Here is a 25,512-nt window from a genome sequence, read left to right as displayed (position 1 = left end):
ACGTATAACGTTATATACTATTACGATATAACGTATAACGTTATATGCTATTACGATATAACGTATAACGTTATATGCTATTACGATATAACGTATAACGTTATATGCTATTACGATATAACGTATAACGTTATATGCTTTTACGACATAACATATAACGTTATATACTATTACGATATAACGTATAACGTTATATGCTACTACGATATAACGTATAACGTTATATACTAATATGATATAACGTATAACGTTATATAGTATTACGATATAACGTATAACGTTTTATGCTACTACGATATAACGTATAACGTTATATGCTATTACGATATAACGTATAACGTTATATGCTATTACGATATAACGTATAACGTTATATACTATTACGATATAACGTATAACGTTATATGCTATTACGATATAACATATAACGTTATATACTATTACGATATAACGTATAACGTTATATACTACTATGATATAACGTATAACGTTATATACTATTACGATATAACGTATAACGTTATATGCTATTACGATATAACGTATAACGTTATATGCTATTACGATATAACGTATAGCGTTATATACTATTACGATATAACGTATAGCGTTATATGTTATTACGATATAACATATAACGTTATATACTATTACGATATAACGTATAACGTTATATAGTATTACGATATAACGTATATCGTTATATACTATTACGATATAACGTATAGCGTTATATGTTATTACGATATAACATATAACGTTATATACTATTACGATATAACGTATAACGTTATATAGTATTACGATATAACATATAACGTTATATACTATTACGATATAACGTATAACGTTATGTGCTATTATGATATAGCTAATAACGTTATATAGTATTACGATATAACCTTTAACGTTATATACTATTACGATATAACGTATAACGTTATATGCTATTACGATATAACGTATAACGTTATATGCTATTACGATATAACGTATAACGTTATATAGTATTACGATATAACGTATAACGTTATATACTATTACGATATAACGTATAGCGTTATATGTTATTACGATATAACATATAACGTTATATACTATTACGATATAACGTATAACGTTATATAGTATTACGATATAACGTATAACGTTATATACTATTACGATATAACGTATAGCGTTATATGTTATTACGATATAACATATAACGTTATATACTATTACGATAAAACGTATAACGTTATATAGTATTACGATATAACGTATAACGTTATATGCTATTACGATATAACGTATAACGTTATATCCTATTACGATATAGCGTATAACGTTATATAGTATTACGATATAACACATAACGTTATATAGTATTACGATATAACGTATATCGTTATATACTATTACGATATAACATATAACGTTATATAGTATTACGATATAACATATAACGTTATATACTATTACGATATAACGTATAACGTTATATAGTATTACGATATAACGTATAACGTTATATACTATTACGATATAACGTATAACGTTATATGCTATTACGATATAACGTATAACGTTATATGCTATTATGATATATCCAATAACGTTATATAGTATTACGATATAACGTATAACGTTATATGCTATTACGATATAACGTATAACGTTATATACTATTACGATAAAGCGTATAACGTTATATACTACTATGATATAACGTATAACGTTATATAGTATTACGATATAACGTATAACGTTATATGCTATTACGATATAACGTATAACGTTATATGCTATTACGATATAACGTATAACGCTATATAGTATTACGTTATAACGTATAACGTTATATACTATTACGATATAACGTATAGCGTTATATGTTATTGCGATATAACATATAACGTTATATACTATTACGATATAACGTATAACGTTATATAGTATTATGATATAACATATAACGTTATATACTATTACGATATAACGTATAACGTTATATGCTATAACGATATAACGTATAACGTTATATGCTATTACGATATAACGTATAACGTTATATGCTATTACGATATAACGTATAACGTTATATAGTATTACGTTATAACGTATAACGTTATATACTATTACGATATAACGTATAGCGTTATATGTTATTGCGATATAACATATAACGTTATATACTATTACGATATAACGTATAACGTTATATGCTATTATGATATAGCTGATAACGTTATATAGTATTACGATATAACGTGTAACGTTATATACTATTACGATATAACATATAACGTTATGTACTATTACGATATAACGTATAACGTTATATACTATTACGATATAACGTATAACGTTATATAGTATTACGATATAACGTATAACGTTATATGCTACTAAGATATAACGTATAACGTTATATAGTATTACGATATAACGTATAACGTTATATGCTATTACGATATAACGTATAACGTTATGTACTATTACGATATAACTTATAACGTTATATGCCATTGTGATATAGCTAATAACGTTATATAGTATTACGATATAACGTATAACGTTATATGCTATTACGATATAACCTATAACGTTATATAGTATTACGATATAACGTATAACGTTATATACTATTACGATATAACGTATAACGTTATATAGTATTACTATATAACGTATAACGTTATATGCTATTACGATATAACGTATAACGTTATATGCTATTACGATATAACATATAACGTTATATGCTATTACGATATAACGTATAACGTTATATGCTATTACGATATATCCAGTAACGTTATATACTATTACGATATAACGTATAACGTTATATGCTATTACGATATATCCAATAACGTTATATAGTATTACGATATAACGTATAACGTTATATGCTATTACGATATAACGTTATACGTTATATAGTATTACGATATAACGTATAGCGTTATATGTTATTACGATATAACATATAACGTTATATACTATTACGATATAACGTATAACGTTATATACTATTACGATATAACGTATAACGTTATATGCTACTACGATATAACGTATAACGTTATATACTACTATGATATAACGTATAACGTTATATAGTATTACGATATAACGTATAACGTTATATGCTATTACGATATAACATATAACGTTATATGCTATTACGATATAACGTATAACGTTATATACTATTACGATAAAGCGAATAACGTTATATACTACTATGATATAACGTATAACGTTATATAGTATTACGATATAACGTATAACGTTATATGCTATTACGATATAGCGTATAACGTTATATGCTATTACGATATAACATATAACGTTATATACTATTACGATATAACGTATAACGTTATATACTACTATGATATAACGTATAACGTTATATAGTATTACGATATAACGTATAACGTTATATGCTATTACGATATAACGTATAACGTTATATGCTATTACGATATAACGTATAACGTTATATGCTATTACGATATAACGTATAACGTTATATGCTATTACGATATAACATATAACGCTATATACTATTACGATATAACGTATAACGTTATATGCTACTACGATATAACGTATAACGTTATATACTACTATGATATAACGTATAACGTTATATAGTATTACGATATAACGTATAACCTTATATGCTACTACGATATAACGTATAAGGTTATATGCTATTACGATATAACGTATAACGTTATATACTATTACGATATAACGTATAACGTTATATACTATTACGATATAACGTATAACGTTATATGCTATTACGATATAACATATAACGTTATATACTATTACGATATAACGTATAACGATATATAATACTATGATATAACGTATAACGTTATATAGTATTACGATATAACGTATAGCGTTATATGTTATTACGATATAACATATAACGTTATATACTATTACGATATAACGTATAACGTTATATACTATTACGATATAACGTATAACGTTATATAGTATTACGATATAACGTATAACGTTATATAGTATTACGATATAACGTATAACGTTATATACTATTACGATATAACGTATAGCGTTATATGTTATTACGATATAACATATAACGTTATATACTATTACGATATAACGTATAACGTTATATGCTATTACGATATATCCAATAACGTTATATAGTATTACGATATAACGTATAACGTTATATGCTATTACGATATAACGTAAAACGTTATATAGTATTACGATATAACGTATAGCGTTATATGTTATTACGATATAACATATAACGTTATATACTAGTACGATATAACGTATAACGTTATATACTACTATGATATAACGTATAACGTTATATACTATTACGATATGACGTATAACGTTATATGCTATTACGATATAACATATAACGTTATGTACTATTACGATATAACGTATAACGTTATATACTATTACGATATAACGTATAACGTTATATAGTATTACGATATAACGTATAACGTTATATGCTACTAAGATATAACGTATAACGTTATATAGTATTACGATATAACGTATAACGTTATATGCTATTACGATATAACGTATAACGTTATGTACTATTACGATATAACTTATAACGTTATATGCCATTGTGATATAGCTAATAACGTTATATAGTATTACGATATAACGTATAACGTTATATGCTATTACGATATAACCTATAACGTTATATAGTATTACGATATAACGTATAACGTTATATACTATTACGATATAACGTATAACGTTATATAGTATTACTATATAACGTATAACGTTATATGCTATTACGATATAACGTATAACGTTATATGCTATTACGATATAACATATAACGTTATATGCTATTACGATATAACGTATAACGTTATATGCTATTACGATATATCCAGTAACGTTATATGCTATTACGATATAACGTATAACGTTATATGCTATTACGATATATCCAATAACGTTATATAGTATTACGATATAACGTATAACGTTATATGCTATTACGATATAACGTTATACGTTATATAGTATTACGATATAACGTATAGCGTTATATGTTATTACGATATAACATATAACGTTATATACTATTACGATATAACGTATAACGTTATATACTATTACGATATAACGTATAACGTTATATGCTACTACGATATAACGTATAACGTTATATACTACTATGATATAACGTATAACGTTATATAGTATTACGATATAACGTATAACGTTATATGCTATTACGATATAACATATAACGTTATATGCTATTACGATATAACGTATAACGTTATATACTATTACGATAAAGCGGATAACGTTATATACTACTATGATATAACGTATAACGTTATATAGTATTACGATATAACGTATAACGTTATATGCTATTACGATATAGCGTATAACGTTATATGCTATTACGATATAACATATAACGTTATATACTATTACGATATAACGTATAACGTTATATACTACTATGATATAACGTATAACGTTATATAGTATTACGATATAACGTATAACGTTATATGCTATTACGATATAACGTATAACGTTATATGCTATTACGATATAACGTATAACGTTATATGCTATTACGATATAACGTATAACGTTATATGCTATTACGATATAACATATAACGTTATATACTATTACGATATAACGTATAACGTTATATGCTACTACGATATAACGTATAACGTTATATACTACTATGATATAACGTATAACGTTATATAGTATTACGATATAACGTATAACCTTATATGCTACTACGATATAACGTATAAGGTTATATGCTATTACGATATAACGTATAACGTTATATACTATTACGATATAACGTATAACGTTATATACTATTACGATATAACGTATAACGTTATATGCTATTACGATATAACATATAACGTTATATACTATTACGATATAACGTATAACGATATATAATACTATGATATAACGTATAACGTTATATAGTATTACGATATAACGTATAGCGTTATATGTTATTACGATATAACATATAACGTTATATACTATTACGATATAACGTATAACGTTATATACTATTACGATATAACGTATAACGTTATATAGTATTACGATATAACGTATAACGTTATATAGTATTACGATATAACGTATAACGTTATATACTATTACGATATAACGTATAGCGTTATATGTTATTACGATATAACATATAACGTTATATACTATTACGATATAACGTATAACGTTATATGCTATTACGATATATCCAATAACGTTATATAGTATTACGATATAACGTATAACGTTATATGCTATTACGATATAACGTAAAACGTTATATAGTATTACGATATAACGTATAGCGTTATATGTTATTACGATATAACATATAACGTTATATACTAGTACGATATAACGTATAACGTTATATACTACTATGATATAACGTATAACGTTATATACTATTACGATATGACGTATAACGTTATATGCTATTACGATATAACGTATAACGTTATATGCTATTACGATATAACGTATAACGTTATATACTATTACGATATAACGTATAACGTTATATACTATTACGATATAACGTATAACGTTATATGCTATTACGATATAACATATAACGTTATATACTATTACGATATAACGTATAACGATATATAATACTATGATATAACGTATAACGTTATATAGTATTACGATATAACGTATAGCGTTATATGTTATTACGATATAACATATAACGTTATATACTATTACGATATAACGTATAACGTTATATACTATTACGATATAACGTATAACGTTATATAGTATTACGATATAACGTATAACGTTATATAGTATTACGATATAACGTATAACGTTATATACTATTACGATATAACGTATAGCGTTATATGTTATTACGATATAACATATAACGTTATATACTATTACGATATAACGTGTAACGTTATATAGTATTAGGATATAACGTATAACGTTATATGCTATTACGATATAACGTATAACGTTATATGCTATTACGATATAACGTATAACGTTATATCCTATTACGATATAGCGTATAACGTTATATAGTATTACGATATAACATATAACGTTATATGCTACTACGATATAACGTATAACGTTATATGCTATTACGATATAACGTATAACGTTATATGCTATTACGATATAACGTATAACGTTATATACTATTACGATATAACGTATAACGTTATATGCTATTACGATATAACATATAACGTTATATACTAGTACGATATAACGTATAACGTTATATACTACTATGATATAACGTATAACGTTATATACTATTACGATATAACGTATAACGTTATATGCTATTACGATATAACGTATAACGTTATATGCTATTACGATATAACGTATAACGTTATATAGTATTACGTTATAACGTATAACGTTATATACTATTACGATATAACGTATAGCGTTATATGTTATTGCGATATAACATATAACGTTATATACTATTACGATATAACGTATAACGTTATATGCTATTACGATATAACGTATAACGTTATATACTATTACGATATAACGTATAACGTTATATGCTATTACGATATAACATATAACGTTATATACTAGTACGATATAACGTATAACGTTATATACTACTATGATATAACGTATAACGTTATATACTATTACGATATAACATATAACGTTATATACTATTACGATATAACGTATAACGTTATATAGTATTACGATATAACGTATATCGTTATATACTATTACGATATAACGTATAGCGTTATATGTTATTACGATATAACATATAACGTTATATACTATTACGATATAACGTATAACGTTATATAGTATTACGATATAACATATAACGTTATATACTATTACGATATAACGTATAACGTTATGTGCTATTATGATATAGCTAATAACGTTATATAGTATTACGATATAACCTTTAACGTTATATACTATTACGATATAACGTATAACGTTATATGCTATTACGATATAACGTATAACGTTATATGCTATTACGATATAACGTATAACGTTATATAGTATTACGATATAACGTATAACGTTATATACTATTACGATATAACGTATAGCGTTATATGTTATTACGATATAACATATAACGTTATATACTATTACGATATAACGTATAACGTTATATAGTATTACGATATAACGTATAACGTTATATACTATTACGATATAACGTATAGCGTTATATGTTATTACGATATAACATATAACGTTATATACTATTACGATAAAACGTATAACGTTATATAGTATTACGATATAACGTATAACGTTATATGCTATTACGATATAACGTATAACGTTATATCCTATTACGATATAGCGTATAACGTTATATAGTATTACGATATAACACATAACGTTATATAGTATTACGATATAACGTATATCGTTATATACTATTACGATATAACATATAACGTTATATAGTATTACGATATAACATATAACGTTATATACTATTACGATATAACGTATAACGTTATATAGTATTACGATATAACGTATAACGTTATATACTATTACGATATAACGTATAACGTTATATGCTATTACGATATAACGTATAACGTTATATGCTATTATGATATATCCAATAACGTTATATAGTATTACGATATAACGTATAACGTTATATGCTATTACGATATAACGTATAACGTTATATACTATTACGATAAAGCGTATAACGTTATATACTACTATGATATAACGTATAACGTTATATAGTATTACGATATAACGTATAACGTTATATGCTATTACGATATAACGTATAACGTTATATGCTATTACGATATAACGTATAACGCTATATAGTATTACGTTATAACGTATAACGTTATATACTATTACGATATAACGTATAGCGTTATATGTTATTGCGATATAACATATAACGTTATATACTATTACGATATAACGTATAACGTTATATAGTATTATGATATAACATATAACGTTATATACTATTACGATATAACGTATAACGTTATATGCTATAACGATATAACGTATAACGTTATATGCTATTACGATATAACGTATAACGTTATATGCTATTACGATATAACGTATAACGTTATATAGTATTACGTTATAACGTATAACGTTATATACTATTACGATATAACGTATAGCGTTATATGTTATTGCGATATAACATATAACGTTATATACTATTACGATATAATGTATAACGTTATATAGTATTATGATATAACATATAACGTTATATGCTACTACGATATAACGTATAACGTTATATGCTATTATGATATAGCTGATAACGTTATATAGTATTACGATATAACGTGTAACGTTATATACTATTACGATATAACATATAACGTTATGTACTATTACGATATAACGTATAACGTTATATACTATTACGATATAACGTATAACGTTATATAGTATTACGATATAACGTATAACGTTATATGCTACTAAGATATAACGTATAACGTTATATAGTATTACGATATAACGTATAACGTTATATGCTATTACGATATAACGTATAACGTTATGTACTATTACGATATAACGTATAACGTTATATGCCATTGTGATATAGCTAATAACGTTATATAGTATTACGATATAACGTATAACGTTATATGCTATTACGATATAACCTATAACGTTATATAGTATTACGATATAACGTATAACGTTATATACTATTACGATATAACGTATAACGTTATATAGTATTACTATATAACGTATAACGTTATATGCTATTACGATATAACGTATAACGTTATATGCTATTACGATATAACATATAACGTTATATGCTATTACGATATAACGTATAACGTTATATGCTATTACGATATATCCAGTAACGTTATATGCTATTACGATATAACGTATAACGTTATATGCTATTACGATATATCCAATAACGTTATATAGTATTACGATATAACGTATAACGTTATATGCTATTACGATATAACGTTATACGTTATATCGTAATACTATATAACGTATAGCGTTATATGTTATTACGATATAACATATAACGTTATATACTATTACGATATAACGTATAACGTTATATACTATTACGATATAACGTATAACGTTATATGCTACTACGATATAACGTATAACGTTATATACTACTATGATATAACGTATAACGTTATATAGTATTACGATATAACGTATAACGTTATATGCTATTACGATATAACATATAACGTTATATGCTATTACGATATAACGTATAACGTTATATACTATTACGATAAAGCGGATAACGTTATATACTACTATGATATAACGTATAACGTTATATAGTATTACGATATAACGTATAACGTTATATGCTATTACGATATAGCGTATAACGTTATATGCTATTACGATATAACATATAACGTTATATACTATTACGATATAACGTATAACGTTATATACTACTATGATATAACGTATAACGTTATATAGTATTACGATATAACGTATAACGTTATATGCTATTACGATATAACGTATAACGTTATATGCTATTACGATATAACGTATAACGTTATATGCTATTACGATATAACGTATAACGTTATATGCTATTACGATATAACATATAACGTTATATACTATTACGATATAACGTATAACGTTATATGCTACTACGATATAACGTATAACGTTATATACTACTATGATATAACGTATAACGTTATATAGTATTACGATATAACGTATAACCTTATATGCTACTACGATATAACGTATAAGGTTATATGCTATTACGATATAACGTATAACGTTATATGCTATTACGATATAACGTATAACGTTATATACTATTACGATATAACGTATAACGTTATATGCTATTACGATATAACATATAACGTTATATACTAGTACGATATAACGTATAACGTTATATACTACTATGATATAACGTATAACGTTATATACTATTACGATATGACGTATAACGTTATATGCTATTACGATATAACGTATAACGTTATATGCTATTACGATATAACGTATAACGTTATATACTATTACGATATAACGTATAACGTTATATACTATTACGATATAACGTATAACGTTATATGCTATTACGATATAACATATAACGTTATATACTATTACGATATAACGTATAACGATATATAATACTATGATATAACGTATAACGTTATATAGTATTACGATATAACGTATAGCGTTATATGTTATTACGATATAACATATAACGTTATATACTATTACGATATAACGTATAACGTTATATACTATTACGATATAACGTATAACGTTATATAGTATTACGATATAACGTATAACGTTATATAGTATTACGATATAACGTATAACGTTATATACTATTACGATATAACGTATAGCGTTATATGTTATTACGATATAACATATAACGTTATATACTATTACGATATAACGTATAACGTTATATAGTATTACGATATAACGTATAACGTTATATGCTATTACGATATAACGTATAACGTTATATAGTATTACGTTATAACGTATAACGTTATATAGTATTATGATATAACATATAACGTTATATACTATTACGATATAACGTATAACGTTATATACTATTACGATATAACGTATAACGTTATATACTACTATGATATAACGTATAACGTTATATAGTATTACGATATAACGTATAACGTTATATACTATTACGATATAACATATAACGTTATGTACTATTACGATATAACGTATAACGTTATATACTATTACGATATAACGTATAACGTTATATAGTATTACGATATAACGTATAACGTTATATGCTACTAAGATATAACGTATAACGTTATATAGTATTACGATATAACTTATAACGTTATATGCTATTACGATATAACGTATAACGTTATGTACTATTACGATATAACGTATAACGTTATATGCTATTGTGATATAGCTAATAACGTTATATAGTATTACGATATAACGTATAACGTTATATGCTATTACGATATAACCTATAACGTTATATAGTATTACGATATAACGTATAACGTTATATACTATTACGATATAACGTATAACGTTATATAGTATTACTATATAACATATAACGTTATATGCTATTACGATATAACGTATAACGTTATATGCTATTACGATATATCCAGTAACGTTATATGCTATTACGATATAACGTATAACGTTATATGCTATTACGATATATCCAATAACGTTATATAGTATTACGATATAACGTATAACGTTATATGCTATTACGATATAACCTATAACGTTATATAGTATTACGATATAACGTATAACGTTATATACTATTACGATATAACGTATAACGTTATATAGTATTACTATATAACGTATAACGTTATATGCTATTACGATATAACGTATAACGTTATATGCTATTACGATATATCCAGTAACGTTATATGCTATTACGATATAACGTATAACGTTATATGCTATTACGATATATCCAATAACGTTATATAGTATTACGATATAACGTATAACGTTATATGCTATTACGATATAACGTAAAACGTTATATGCTATTACGATATAACGTATAACGTTATATGCTATTACGATATAACGTATAACGTTATATAGTATTACGTTATAACGTATAACGTTATATACTATTACGATATAACGTATAGCGTTATATGTTATTGCGATATAACATATAACGTTATATACTATTACGATATAACGTATAACGTTATATAGTATTACGATATAACATATAACGTTATATACTACTACGATATAACGTATAACGTTATATGCTATTATGATATAGCTGATAACGTTATATAGTATTACGATATAACGTGTAACGTTATATACTATTACGATATAACGTATAACGTTATATACTACTATGATATAACGTATAACGTTATATAGTATTACGATATAACGTATAACGTTATATGCTATTACGATATAACGTATAACGTTATATGCTACTACGATATAACGTATAACGTTATATAGTATTACGATATAACGTATAACGTTATATGCTATTACGATATAACGTATAACGTTATATACTATTACGATATAACGTATAACGTTATATGCTATTACGATATAACATATAACGTTATATACTAGTACGATATAACGTATAACGTTATATACTACTATGATATAACGTATAACGTTATATACTATTACGATATAACGTATAACGTTATATGCTATTACGATATAACGTATAACGTTATATGCTATTACGATATAACGTATAACGTTATATAGTATTACGTTATAACGTATAACGTTATATACTATTACGATATAACGTATAGCGTTATATGTTATTGCGATATAACATATAACGTTATATACTATTACGATATAACGTATAACGTTATATAGTATTACGATATAACATATAACGTTATATACTACTACGATATAACGTATAACGTTATATGCTATTATGATATAGCTGATAACGTTATATAGTATTACGATATAACGTGTAACGTTATATACTATTACGATATAACATATAACGTTATGTACTATTACGATATAACGTATAACGTTATATACTATTACGATATAACGTATAACGTTATATAGTATTACGATATAACGTATAACGTTATATAGTATTACGATATAACGTATAACGTTATATAGTATTACGATATAACGTATAACGTTATATGCTATTACGATATAACGTATAACGTTATGTACTATTACGATATAACGTATAACGTTATATGCTATTGTGATATAGCTAATAACGTTATATAGTATTACGATATAACGTATAACGTTATATGCTATTACGATATAACCTATAACGTTATATAGTATTACGATATAACGTATAACGTTATATGCTATTACGATATAACATATAACGTTATATACTATTACGATATAACGTAAAACGTTATATACTATTACGATATAACGTATAACGTTATATAGTATTACGATATAACGTATAACGTTATATGCTACTAAGATATAACGTATAACGTTATATAGTATTACGATATAACGTATAACGTTATATGCTACTACGATATAACGTATAACGTTATGTACTATTACGATATAACGTATAACGTTATATGCTATTGTGATATAGCTAATAACGTTATATAGTATTACGATATAACGTATAACGTTATATGCTATTACGATATAACATATAACGTTATATAGTATTACGATATAACATATAACGTTATATACTATTACGATATAACGTATAACGTTATATGCTATTATGATATAGCTGATAACGTTATATAGTATTACGATATAACGTGTAACGTTATATACTATTACGATATAACATATAACGTTATATACTATTACGATATAACGTATAACGTTATATACTATTACGATATAACGTATAACGTTATATAGTATTACGATATAACGTATAACGTTATATGCTACTAAGATATAACGTATAACGTTATATAGTATTACGATATAACGTATAACGTTATATGCTATTACGATATAACGTATAACGTTATGTACTATTACGATATAACGTATAACGTTATATGCTATTGTGCTATAGCTAATAACGTTATATAGTATTACGATATAACGTATAACGTTATATGCTATTACGATATAACCTATAACGTTATATAGTATTACGATATAACGTATAACGTTATATGCTATTACGATATAACGTATAACGTTATATGCTATTACGATATAACGTATAACGTTATATAGTATTACGATATAACGTATAGCGTTATATGTTATTACGATATAACATATAACGTTATATACTATTACGATATAACGTATAACGTTATATAGTATTACGATATAACATATAACGTTATATACTATTACGATATAACGTATAACGTTATATGCTATTATGATATAGCTGATAACGTTATATAGTATTACGATATAACGTATAACGTTATATGCTATTACGATATAACGTATAACGTTATATAGTATTACGATATAACGTATAGCGTTATATGTTATTACGATATAACATATAACGTTATATACTATTACGATATAACGTATAACGTTATATAGTATTACGATATAACGTATAACGTTATATACTACTACGATATAACGTATAACGTTATATACTATTACGATATAACGTATAACGTTATATACTACTATGATATAACGTATAACGTTATCTACTATTACGATATAACGTATAACGTTCTATGCTATTACGATATAACGTATAACGTTATATGCTATTACGATATAACGTATAACGTTATATACTATTACGATATAACGTATAACGTTATATGCTATTACGATATAACATATAACGTTATATACTATTACGATATAACGTATAACGTTATATACTATTACGATATAACGTATAACGTTATATAATACTATGATATAACGTACAACGTTATATAGTATTACTATATAACGTATAACGTTATATGCTATTACGATATAACGGATAACGTTATATGCTATTACGATATAACGTATAGCGTTATATACTATTACGATATAACGTATAGCGTTATATGTTATTACGATATAACATATAACGTTATATACTATTACGATATAACGTATAACGTTATATAGTATTACGATATAACGGATATCGTTATATACTATTACGATATAACGTATAGCGTTATATGTTATTACGATATAACATATAACGTTATATACTATTACGATATAACGTATAACGTTATATAGTATTACGATATAACATATAACGTTATATACTATTACGATATAACGTATAACGTTGTATGCTATTATGATATAGCTAATAACGTTATATAGTATTACGATATAACCTTTAACGTTATATACTATTACGATATAACGTATAACGTTATATGCTATTACGATATAACGTATAACGTTATATGCTTTTACGATATAACATATAACGTTATATACTATTACGATATAACGTATAACGTTATATGCTACTACGATATAACGTATAACGTTATATACTAATATGATATAACGTATAACGTTATATAGTATTACGATATAACGTATAACGTTTTATGCTACTACGATATAACGTATAACGTTATATGCTATTACGATATAACGTATAACGTTATATGCTATTACGATATAACGTATAACGTTATATACTATTACGACATAACGTATAACGTTATATGCTATTACGATATAACGTATAACGTTATATACTACTACGATATAACGTATAACATTATATACTATTACGATATAACGTATAACGTTATATACTACTATGATATAACGTATAACGTTATATACTATTGCGATATAACGTATAACGTTATATGCTATTACGATATAACGTATAACGTTATATACTGCTATGATATAACGTATAACGTTATATACTACTACGATATAACGTATAACGTTATATACTATTACGATATAACGTATAACGTTATATACTACTATGATATAACGTATAACGTTATATACTATTGCGATATAACGTATAACGTTATATGCTATTACGATATAACGTATAACGTTATATACTGCTATGATATAACGTATAACGTTATATAGTATTACGATATAACGTATAACGTTATATGCTATTACGATATAACGTATAACGTTATATACTACTATGATATAACGTATAACGTTATATAGTATTACGATATAACGTATAACGTTATATGCTATTACGATATAACGTATAACGTTATATACTACTATGATATAACGTATAACGTTATATAGTATTACGATATAACGTATAACGTTATATGCTATTACGATATAACGTATAACGTTATATACTACTATGATATAACGTATAACGTTATATAGTATTACGATATAACGTATAACGTTATATGCTATTACGATATAACGTATAACGTTATGTACTATTACGATATAACGTATAACGTTATATGCTGTTGTGATATAGCTAATAACGTTATATAGTATTACGATATAACGTATAACGTTATATGCTATTACGATATAACATATAACGTTATATAGTATTACGATATAACGTATAACGTTATATGCTATTACGATATAACATATAACGTTATGTACTATTACGATATAACGTATAACGTTATATGCTACTACGATATAACGTATAACGTTATATGCTATTACGATATAACGTATAACGTTATATGCTATTACGATATAACGTATAACGTTATATACTATTACGATATAACGTATAACGTTATATGCTATTACGATATAACGTATAACGTTATATGCTATTACGATATAACGTATAACGTTATATACTATTACGATATAACGTATAACGTTATATGCTATTACGATATAACATATAACGTTATATACTAGTACGATATAACGTATAACGTTATATACTATTACGATATAACGTATAACGTTATATACTACTATGATATAACGTATAACGTTATATAGTATTACGATATAACGTATAACGTTATATGCTATTACGATATAACGTATAACGTTATATGCTATTACGATATAACGTATAACGTTATATACTACTATGATATAACGTATAACGTTATATACTATTACGATATAACGTATAACGTTATATGCTATTACGATATAACGTATAACGTTATATACTATTACGATATAACGTATAACGTTATATACTACTATGATATAACGTATAACGTTATATAGTATTACGATATAACGTATAACGTTATATGCTACTACGATATAACGTATAACGTTATATGCTATTACGATATAACGTATAACGTTATATACTACTATGATATAACGTATAACGTTATATACTATTACGATATGACGTATAACGTTATATACTAGTACGATATAACGTATAACGTTATATACTACTATGATATAACGTATAACGTTATATACTATTACGATATGACGTATAACGTTATATGCTATTACGATATAACGTATAACGTTATATACTATTACGATATAACATATAACGTTATATACTAGTACGATATAACGTATAACGTTATATACTACTATGATATAACGTATAACGTTATATACTATTACGATATGACGTATAACGTTATATGCTATTACGATATAACGTATAACGTTATATGCTATTACGATATAACGTATAACGTTATATACTATTACGACATAACATATAACGTTATATACTATTACGATATAACGTATAACGTTATATACTATTACGATATAACGTATAACGTTATATGCTACTACGATATAACGTATAAAGTTATATACTACTATGATATAACGTATAACGTTATATAGTATTACGATATAACGTATAACGTTATATGCTACTACGATATAACGTATAACGTTATATGCTATTACGATATAACGTATAACGTTATATGCTATTACGATATAACGTATAATGTTATATACTATTACGATATAACGTATAACGTTATATGCTATTACGATATAACATATAACGTTATATGCTATTACGATATAACGTATAACGTTATATACTATTACGATAAAGCGGATAACGTTATATACTACTATGATATAACGTATAACGTTATATAGTATTACGATATAACGTATAACGTTATATGCTATTACGATATAACGTATAACGTTATATGCTATTACGATATAACATATAACGTTATATACTATTACGATATAACGTATAACGTTATATACTACTATGATATAACGTATAACGTTATATGCTATTACGATATAACGTATAACGTTATATGCTATTACGATATAACGTATAACGTTATATACTATTACGATATAACGTATAACGTTATATGCTATTACGATATAACATATAACGTTATATACTAGTACGATATAACGTATAACGTTATATACTACTATGATATAACGTATAACGTTATATACTATTACGATATGACGTATAACGTTATATGCTATTACGATATAACGTATAACGTTATATGCTATTACGATATAACGTATAACGTTATATACTATTACGATATAACGTATAACGTTATATACTATTACGATATAACGTATAACGTTATATGCTATTACGATATAACATATAACGTTATATACTATTACGATATAACGTATAACGATATATAATACTATGATATAACGTATAACGTTATATAGTATTACGATATAACGTATAGCGTTATATGTTATTACGATATAACATATAACGTTATATACTATTACGATATAACGTATAACGTTATATACTATTACGATATAACGTATAACGTTATATAGTATTACGATATAACGTATAACGTTATATACTATTACGATATAACGTGTAACGTTATATAGTATTACGATATAACGTATAACGTTATATGCTATTACGATATAACGTATAACGTTATATGCTATTACGATATAACGTATAACGTTATATCCTATTACGATATAGCGTATAACGTTATATAGTATTACGATATAACATATAACGTTATATACTATTACGATATAACGTATAACGTTATATGCTATTATGATATAGCTGATAACGTTATATAGTATTACGATATAACGTATAGCGTTATATGTTATTACGATATAACATATAACGTTATATACTATTACGATATAACGTATAACGTTATATAGTATTACGATATAACGTATAACGTTATATACTACTACGATATAACGTATAACGTTATATACTATTACGATATAACGTATAACGTTATATACTACTATGATATAACGTATAACGTTATATACTATTGCGATATAACGTATAACGTTATATGCTATTACGATATAACGTATAACGTTATATACTGCAATGATATAACGTATAACGTTATATAGTATTACGATATAACGTATAACGTTATATGCTATTACGATATAACGTATAACGTTATATACTACTATGATATAACGTATAACGTTATATAGTATTACGATATAACGTATAACGTTATATGCTATTACGATATGACGTATAACGTTATATACTACTATGATATAACGTATAACGTTATATAGTATTACGATATAACGTATAACGTTATATGCTATTACGATATAACGTATAACGTTATATGCTATTACGATATAACGTATAACGTTATATGCTATTACGATATAACGTATAACGTTATATAGTATTACGTTATAACGTATAACGTTATATACTATTACGATATAACGTATAGCGTTATATGTTATTGCGATATAACATATAACGTTATATACTATTACGATATAACGTATAACGTTATATAGTATTACGATATAACATATAACGTTATATACTACTACGATATAACGTATAACGTTATATGCTATTATGATATAGCTGATAACGTTATATAGTATTACGATATAACGTGTAACGTTATATACTATTACGATATAACATATAACGTTATGTACTATTACGATATAACGTATAACGTTATATACTATTACGATATAACGTATAACGTTATATAGTATTACGATATAACGTATAACGTTATATGCTACTAAGATATAACGTATAACGTTATATAGTATTACGATATAACGTATAACGTTATATGCTATTACGATATAACGTATAACGTTATGTACTATTACGATATAACGTATAACGTTATATGCTATTGTGATATAGCTAATAACGTTATATAGTATTACGATATAACGTATAACGTTATATGCTATTACGATATATCCAGTAACGTTATATGCTATTACGATATAACGTATAACGTTATATGCTATTACGATATAACGTATAACGTTATATGCTATTACGATATAACGTATAACGTTATATGCTATTACGATATATCCAATAACGTTATATAGTATTACGATATAACGTATAACGTTATATGCTATTACGATATAACGTATAACGTTATATAGTATTACGATATAACGTATAGCGTTATATGTTATTACGATATAACATATAACGTTATATACTATTACGATATAACGTATAACGTTATATACTATTACGATATAACGTATAACGTTATATGCTACTACGATATAACGTATAACGTTATATACTACTATGATATAACGTATAACGTTATATAGTATTACGATATAACGTATAACGTTATATGCTACTACGATATAACGTATAGCGTTATATGCTATTACGATATAACGTATAACGTTATATGCTATTACGATATAACGTATAACGTTATATACTATTACGATATAACGTATAACGTTATATGCTATTACGATATAACATATAACGTTATATGCTATTACGATATAACGTATAACGTTATATACTATTACGATAAAGCGGATAACGTTATATACTACTATGATATAACGTATAACGTTATATAGTATTACGATATAACGTATAACGTTATATGCTATTACGATATAACGTATAACGTTATATGTTATATCGTAATAGCATATAACGTTATATACTATTACGATATAACGTATAACGTTATATACTACTATGATATAACGTATAACGTTATATAGTATTACGATATAACGTATAACGTTATATGCTATTACGATATAACGTATAACGTTATATGCTATTACGATATAACGTATAACGTTATATGCTATTACGATATAACGTATAACGTTATATGCTATTACGATATAACATATAACGTTATATACTATTACGATATAACGTATAACGTTATATGCTACTACGATATAACGTATAACGTTATATACTACTATGATATAACGTATAACGTTATATAGTAATACGATATAACGTATAACGTTATATGCTATTACGATATAACGTATAGCGTTATATACTATTACGATATAACGTATAGCGTTATATGTTATTACGATATAACATATAACGTTATATACTATTGCGATATAACGTATAACGTTATATAATACTATGATATAACGTACAACGTTATATAGTATTACTATATAACGTATAACGTTATATGCTATTACGATATAACGGATAACGTTATATGCTATTACGATATAACGTATAGCGTTATATACTATTACGATATAACGTATAGCGTTATATGTTATTACGATATAACATATAACGTTATATACTATTACGATATAACGTATAACGTTATATAGTATTACGATATAACGGATATCGTTATATACTATTACGATATAACGTATAGCGTTATATGTTATTACGATATAACATATAACGTTATATACTATTACGATATAACGTATAACGTTATATAGTATTACGATATAACATATAACGTTATATACTATTACGATATAACGTATAACGTTGTATGCTATTATGATATAGCTAATAACGTTATATAGTATTACGATATAACCTTTAACGTTATATACTATTACGATATAACGTATAACGTTATATGCTATTACGATATAACGTATAACGTTATATGCTTTTACGATATAACATATAACGTTATATACTATTACGATATAACGTATAACGTTATATGCTACTACGATATAACGTATAACGTTATATACTAATATGATATAACGTATAACGTTATATAGTATTACGATATAACGTATAACGTTTTATGCTACTACGATATAACGTATAACGTTATATGCTATTACGATATAACGTATAACGTTATATGCTATTACGATATAACGTATAACGTTATATACTATTACGACATAACGTATAACGTTATATGCTATTACGATATAACGTATAACGTTATATACTACTACGATATAACGTATAACGTTATATACTATTACGATATAACGTATAACGTTATATACTACTATGATATAACGTATAACGTTATATACTATTGCGATATAACGTATAACGTTATATGCTATTACGATATAACGTATAACGTTATATACTGATATGATATAACGTATAACGTTATATACTACTACGATATAACGTATAACGTTATATACTATTACGATATAACGTATAACGTTATATACTACTATGATATAACGTATAACGTTATATACTATTGCGATATAACGTATAACGTTATATGCTATTACGATATAACGTATAACGTTATATACTGCTATGATATAACGTATAACGTTATATAGTATTACGATATAACGTATAACGTTATATGCTATTACGATATAACGTATAACGTTATATACTACTATGATATAACGTATAACGTTATATAGTATTACGATATAACGTATAACGTTATATGCTATTACGATATAACGTATAACGTTATATACTACTATGATATAACGTATAACGTTATATAGTATTACGATATAACGTATAACGTTATATGCTATTACGATATAACGTATAACGTTATATACTACTATGATATAACGTATAACGTTATATAGTATTACGATATAACGTATAACGTTATATGCTATTACGATATAACGTATAACGTTATGTACTATTACGATATAACGTATAACGTTATATGCTGTTGTGATATAGCTAATAACGTTATATAGTATTACGATATAACGTATAACGTTATATAATACTATGATATAACGTATAACGTTATATAGTATTACGATATAACGTATAGCGTTATATGTTATTACGATATAACATATAACGTTATATACTATTACGATATAACGTATAACGTTATATACTATTACGATATAACGTATAACGTTATATAGTATTACGATATAACGTATAACGTTATATAGTATTACGATATAACGTATAACGTTATATACTATTACGATATAACGTATAGCGTTATATGTTATTACGATATAACATATAACGTTATATACTATTACGATATAACGTGTAACGTTATATAGTATTACGATATAACGTATAACGTTATATGCTATTACGATATAACGTATAACGTTATATGCTATTACGATATAACGTATAACGTTATATCCTATTACGATATAGCGTATAACGTTATATAGTATTACGATATAACATATAACGTTATATACTATTACGATATAACGTATAACGTTATATGCTATTATGATATAGCTGATAACGTTATATAGTATTACGATATAACGTATAGCGTTATATGTTATTACGATATAACATATAACGTTATATACTATTACGATATAACGTATAACGTTATATAGTATTACGATATAACGTATAACGTTATATACTACTACGATATAACGTATAACGTTATATACTATTACGATATAACGTATAACGTTATATACTACTATGATATAACGTATAACGTTATATACTATTGCGATATAACGTATAACGTTATATGCTATTACGATATAACGTATAACGTTATATACTGCAATGATATAACGTATAACGTTATATAGTATTACGATATAACGTATAACGTTATATGCTATTACGATATAACGTATAACGTTATATACTACTATGATATAACGTATAACGTTATATAGTATTACGATATAACGTATAACGTTATATGCTATTACGATATGACGTATAACGTTATATACTACTATGATATAACGTATAACGTTATATAGTATTACGATATAACGTATAACGTTATATGCTATTACGATATAACGTATAACGTTATATGCTGTTACGATATAACGTATAACGTTATATGCTATTACGATATAACGTATAACGTTATATAGTATTACGTTATAACGTATAACGTTATATACTATTACGATATAACGTATAGCGTTATATGTTATTGCGATATAACATATAACGTTATATACTATTACGATATAACGTATAACGTTATATAGTATTACGATATAACATATAACGTTATATACTACTACGATATAACGTATAACGTTATATGCTATTATGATATAGCTGATAACGTTATATAGTATTACGATATAACGTGTAACGTTATATACTATTACGATATAACATATAACGTTATGTACTATTACGATATAACGTATAACGTTATATACTATTTCGATATAACGTATAACGTTATATAGTATTACGATATAACGTATAACGTTATATGCTACTAAGATATAACGTATAACGTTATATAGTATTACGATATAACGTATAACGTTATATGCTATTACGATATAACGTATAACGTTATGTACTATTACGATATAACGTATAACGTTATATGCTATTGTGATATAGCTAATAACGTTATATAGTATTACGATATAACGTATAACGTTATATGCTATTACGATATATCCAGTAACGTTATATGCTATTACGATATAACGTATAACGTTATATGCTATTACGATATAACGTATAACGTTATATGCTATTACGATATATCCAATAACGTTATATAGTATTACGATATAACGTATAACGTTATATGCTATTACGATATAACGTATAACGTTATATAGTATTACGATATAACGTATAGCGTTATATGTTATTACGATATAACATATAACGTTATATACTATTACGATATAACGTATAACGTTATATACTATTACGATATAACGTATAACGTT

The sequence above is a fragment of the Bombus terrestris genome, chromosome 10 (assembly GCF_910591885.1).
Source record: "Bombus terrestris chromosome 10, iyBomTerr1.2, whole genome shotgun sequence".
NCBI classification, from domain to species: domain Eukaryota; kingdom Metazoa; phylum Arthropoda; class Insecta; order Hymenoptera; family Apidae; genus Bombus; species Bombus terrestris.
This window is presented reverse-complemented; position numbering follows the sequence as displayed.